We start from the raw sequence: 5,819 nt of genomic DNA on the forward strand, positions 1-5,819 counted from the left end.
CATCTAGTGGTTTATCTGACAACCTTATCTGGGCACTCTCTCTTCATTTCTAAAATAAGATGCTAATTGTACCTACCTTGTAAGATTGTGAGGATGGAAATATTTAATAAAGAGAAAGTACTTAGAATATAACCTGGTGCTGACCACATGCTTGAGAAGATCACTTCCCTGCTACTTCATCATCATAGAGATCTACATCTCTTGTCAGACTGCTAGGTTACAGTCAGTCCTACCTGGTCACTGTGGCTCCCACTTCTCCTGCCTCCAGCCTACCCTCCGTGTGGCTTGCCAAAGATATTTGAAAATATCAACTTGACCATAAACTTTAAATATGATTTAAAATCTTTGACTGGCTATTTCCCACATGCTCAAATCCATAGTCTTCAGTCTGGCATGACCCTTCAAGACTTGCAACCACTTTCCTTTACAGTCCCCATTTCCACCACCCATGCTTCTGTGATTCCAGTTTCTAACTGTCACCACCCTCTCTCCTGCCTGTCTCCCCTCTCTTGGCTGTTTCGTCCATCTGGGATGCTTTTCTCCCCTTAGAGCCTGATGGATATCCCTTTATCCTGTCAAGTTCCACTTAAGATTGCTCCTTCTAGAAATTTCTCCAATGCCTCACTGTTAGTCTCATTCACATCTACATTTGGGTTCTTCTCCATTTTGAGTTCTCCCCACTGCACACCCTCTTTGTTCCCCTCTCCTCCCATCCCTTTCTCTTCCCTTTATTTCCCTCCTTTCTCCTATTCTGGAGAGAACCCAGAGCTTCCTACTATACTGGGCAAGTCCTCTACACCTGAGCTAACAGTATAAAAACAGGGCTGGAGGGGAAGATCATTGGCTGTTGATTTTCTTGTTGTGGCTGGTTTTCCTGATGTGAACTAGCCTGTTCTTGTCAAAGGTGGAGCTCAGGTCCTTGCTGTCACTGGGAATGGCTGCTATTCTTGTCAGGGGAGCTCTGATCTTCACCTTGAGCATTGCTTCCTAGCTCCCGTGTAGATCCCTCAGCCTGGTGGCACAAATCCTTCACTCTACAGGCATAGGCTTTTTAGCTCCCACTACTGGTCTTTGGGCCTTCCCAGTACAGGTCCTTAATAAGGATTTGCATGAGACATTGCCACAGGCTCTAGGGCTCTGGCTGGACGCATGGAGGACATTGTCTTGGGCTCTAGGCCTTGAGCTGGACTTGTGCCTGACGTTGTTGTGGGATCCAGGCTCTCAGCTGGATTCTTCAGGTCTCTAGTGTGCGGACAAATCTATTGCATTCCTCTGCATTTGACTTTTGGGGTGAATATTATAAAATAATCCTATAAATTATGTGTCTTATATTAATTCTTTTTGCTAGGAAACCCTGACTACAACATAATTTGGTACCAGAGAAGTGGGGTTTTTGCTGTGACATTACCTGGCCATGTGGCTCAAGAGCCTTTGGAACTGGCTTGTGGGAAGGGGAAGGTTAGGAAAGATTCAGAGAGGCTGTATTGTATGGGAGATTCTGGTCAGAGCTCAGAAGACCAGAAAGCTGGTAAAGACCAGGCTCAGGAGGTTTCTGCTGGGAAGGACTGCAGTGGCTGCTGGACTCCAGACAATGTGTGTCATGCCTTGGCAGAAACTTTGTCTGCATTTTGCTCCTGTGCAGAGACTTTGCCTGAGACTGAGACTAGGGGTGATGGACTAATTAATCTGGCCAGATAAATTTCAAGACAGTCTGATGTTCAGGCAGTGGCATGGCTACTATTGGGTGCTTTTAGCCAGATTTATCTTGAGAATCAAGAGCAAAGAGCCCACCAGAATGATTTAAAATGTTCTGAGTTTGGCCAGAAAGGAATCTCCAACAAAAGCGCAGCCTACAAAGATAGAGCAGAGGAGATCTTGATTGCTGAGAAGGAACAGGAGAATAGAAAAGATGGCAGGAGGAGTCCACTCTTTGCAGCCTCAAAATTGCAAAAGTGAAAGACTTAGCTCTGAGAAGAAAGCCTCAGAGAACCATATTGCAGAATGGTGGTGGCCTAGAGAATTTGCTTCTTGGAATTGGATTCAGAGTGCTCAGCAATCCAGGCACTTGGCCCCTACAGCCAAGAGAGAGGGAAGACTAGCTATTGCTCTAGCTGGCAGCAGACTTTGGCATCATCCACGTGGTGCTGGTTTTAGATGCATGAAGAATGCAAGAGTTGTGAGGTCAGGAAGGCTTCCACCCAGATTTCAGAAGAAGGCCTGGGAGGCCAGGCAATGTGCCCCTGAGAGGGCGGTGGGTAAAACTGTGAGTGTGAAGCTGAAGGTGCAGTGAAGACCCCAGAAGTTTGTAGAATTCAAGAGCATAGATCATCTGAAGAAAACTGTAAGGAGGAAGCAGAGCTGCCCCCTAAGGGAAGCCACAGGAGCTACAACCACCATCAGTGACTTAGGGGTTGAGCTACTCAAGCCCTTGGGAGTTCACAACTTGCCACAGATTGCCCAGGGTGCTGGAAGTGGAGCTTTGGGATTTAATGTTTGCCCTGCTGGATTTTGATCTGGCTTTGTTCCCATTCCTTGCTATCCCCGTTTGTACCTTTTGGAATGGAAATGTCTATCTTGGGCCATTGAATGTTGGAAGTGTTTACCTTTCTTTTCATTTGTACAGGGGCTTAAAGCTAAGAGTTTGCCTTAAATCTCAGAGGAGTCTTTGGGCTTGGACTTTTCAGCAATGCTGAAACTGTCAGGACTTTGGCAGCTCTTGGAGACGGACTGCATGCTTTTTTGCATAAAGGGATGTGCATGAGTCTCAGGGGGCCAGGGGCAGAATGTTATGGCTCATGCTTATACATCCCCCTGAGCCCTCATGCTTTTTACAGACATGGCTGAATCTAGAGCATGTGATTGATTCATGGTGGGCTAGGCCCTAGGGCACTAGGATTAAGGGCATGAGTGCCTCCTGCCTTAAGTAGTCTGAACAAGATAAAAGGAGCAGAAAGATGCTGTTAATGTCCCTTGTCTTTGCTGTGTTCCACTGCCTTGACCTGCTGCCATGTGCCATTGCTTTGGAGCCAGCCAATTATCCACTGAAATGTCTACAAACTGTGAACAAATAAACCCTTTCCCCTTTAACTTTGGGTGTTGTTTTGTCTCAGCAATGATAGAAAAGTAAGACAAGGTGGTGGTTGTACAGGAGTTATCTGTACCCTTCTAGGTGCCCTGATCATTGGAAGCCCCTGTCATTCACCAAAAAGGACCTGACAGTCAAGAAGCCAAATGAGTTTAGATCCATTTGCAATGCCTTTGAGATCTCAACTAAAGGGGAGCTGGGGAGTAAGGTCCCATGTTAATCATCTTGTGAAGCCAGCCTCTCTTTCTGCCCCTAGCTAACAGGAGGTGCTTCTCTAAGGAAGAAAGTCAGAGATTCTTTATTGCTGAGCCAGCTTTAAAATGTTGAGAATAAACTAAGACAGACATCCGATTAGAAAATATGATTGGTCTAAAAAACATATAGGAAACAAAAGCTACCTTAGCAAAGTATCTTTTGACTTTTTTTCCCCTTGAAATTTGTTCTGTAAGAAATACCTTGCCATAGAGAATGGGGATTTAGCTCAGTGGTGCCGCAGCCTGCCTTGAAAGTGCAAGGTCCCAAGTTTGATCCCTGGTACCAAAAATAAAAAACTGAGAAAAAAAAAAAAAAAGAAATACCTTCCCCTCTTGAAAATTCAATGTGTATCATCACATTAGCACCAAAGGCACCAAAAGTGTGTTAAAAAAATAAAATAAAATCCCTGTCAGGTGCTTCCTTATTGAATCTTCTTCCTCAAAACCCATAATCACAGTATAATCATGATAAAACAGGAGAAAAATTCTATAAAGTACCTGCCTCCCACTTGTCAAAACTATTGAGGCCGTGATAAACAAGTAAAGGCTGGGAAAATGTCAGAGATTGGAGACTAAGGAGACCTGATGATTAAATGCAGTGTGGAGCTGTGGGTGGGATCCTGGAACAGGAAAAGGGCATTAGGGGGAAAATCTGATGAAATCCAAATAATACCTGGTGATAAATATACCACACAGTCATGAAAGATGTTAACATTAGAAACTGGGTGGGAGGTTTATGGGAACTCTCTGTACTATATTTGCAACTTTTCTGTAAAACTAAACTTATACCCAAATGAAAAGTTTATTTAAAAAAGAAATATAATTTATTTTATGTTTTATTTATTTATCAGCTTGTTTGTTTTGTACTACTGAGGCTGGAAGCCAAGTAGTCATGCATGCTAGGTAAGTACTCTACCACTGAGCTACATCCCTTAGCTTCAGGAATATATTTTACAACAAAGGTAAATTTTGACTGATTGAATTTGTTTTATAGGGAGGGATCTTGTTCTTGATAATAGAAAAGTAGAAAATGAAAAGCTAAGTCATAGTGTGCCAGGCAGGGACATCTCCCCTCAGAAGTGCAATCTGGGTTGGACCTGATCCTGATCATTTGGCCCATAAGGTTTCTACCAGATGTTCAGCCAAGAGATGTGGAAACTTGATTTAGCTATCCTGTAGCCACCTAGCCACCTTTGCTGTGTGAATGGGTGGATACCTGTTATGTAAAAGCAGCATTTGGTAAAGTGGGGCAACATCTTCAGATTTGAGTGTGCAAACTAAAAGCATGGGGAATGGCAAACATCACAACAGCAAAACTCTTCTTTGGACAAAATATTAAATACCATAGCTTATTTCCCTTGCTTGTTCACTACAGTACATGGTACACTAGTGGGGACCATAAAGGGTTGCTGAGTGCTGAAAGTTACTGTAGTCCATTTCAGCACAGTGCACACTTACTCTGATAGGAAAATAACATAAACAAACTGGGGAAAAGTGCAGCTCTTTTTGCTGATATTGGCTTTGGGCTCAGATTTAAGTCTGAGATGAGGGGATTAGAATTTACCTACTAACTATACCAATTCCAGTGTAGCTAGGTCACACATTTATGGATGTTAAGAACTAAACTAAATGAGCATTCAATATTACAAACAGATGTTTGTAAATTAACTTATTATTTTTCTTATTATAAATTAATAATTCTTTATATAAAACATTGATATCATAAAAGTAGAAAGAAAAAACAATAGTCCTGTCTCATAAATCCATAATCTAGAGACAAATAATATTAAAATAATGATAAACTTTCTTTGTACAGATATATAATTTTTTTAGATAACTGGAATCATACCATATACCAATAGTTTTTGGTCAGTGATTTCTTTTATTGTATCTATTTCTTATTCAAACAATTTATTAATTAAATTTTTAAATAGATAAATACCTTTGTAAAGATGTGAACAGTCTGACACAGAACTTCTGTGTCTAGGCATATAATCTAGAGAAGAACTTAAAATATGCACAATAAAACATGTAGTAAAATGTATAATAAGTTTTAAATGATTGTTCCAGATCCCTTTGTGGCTCATAAGCATGATTGGTCTTTCTCAACTTTGTATGAGATGTGCCTTCCTCAAATTTTCTATGACACCAGCACATTACTCACCTGATATGAAAATAATAAATAAATAAATGGTTATTCCATTAATCAGTTCTCTGATTTCATCTCATGTTTATTTTTATTTTTTGGTTTTTTGAGACAGGGTCTTGGTATGTATCTCAGGCTTGCCTCAAATTCACTTTGTAGCCCAGGCTGACCTCAAACTCATGGTGATCTTCCTGCCTCAGCCTCCCAAGTGCTGGGACTACAGAAGTGCATTACAGAAGAAGCACGCCCGGCTTCATCTTATTTTTAATAATTTTATTTATTTATTCATTTGTTTTGCAGTGTTTGGGGATCAAATCCAGAGCCTTGTGCTTTC

The 5,819-nt window shown here is 41.5% G+C and overlaps 1 non-coding gene across 1 annotated transcript; it reads left to right on the top strand.

Annotated features, from left to right (window-relative positions):
* The first annotated feature begins 5,409 nt into the window (after positions 1 to 5,409).
* On the top strand, positions 5,410 to 5,509 carry LOC147821671 (small nucleolar RNA U13). The gene has a single exon (XR_015446704.1). It is a non-coding gene; the product is annotated as a small nucleolar RNA U13 (small nucleolar RNA).
* The last annotated feature ends 310 nt before the right edge of the window (positions 5,510 to 5,819 follow it).

The sequence above is a fragment of the Heterocephalus glaber genome, unplaced genomic scaffold, assembly GCF_053883595.1.
Source record: "Heterocephalus glaber isolate CG9 unplaced genomic scaffold, H.glaber_assembly_v1.0 deba00001720, whole genome shotgun sequence".
In the NCBI taxonomy this organism is placed as follows: Eukaryota; Metazoa; Chordata; class Mammalia; order Rodentia; family Bathyergidae; genus Heterocephalus; species Heterocephalus glaber.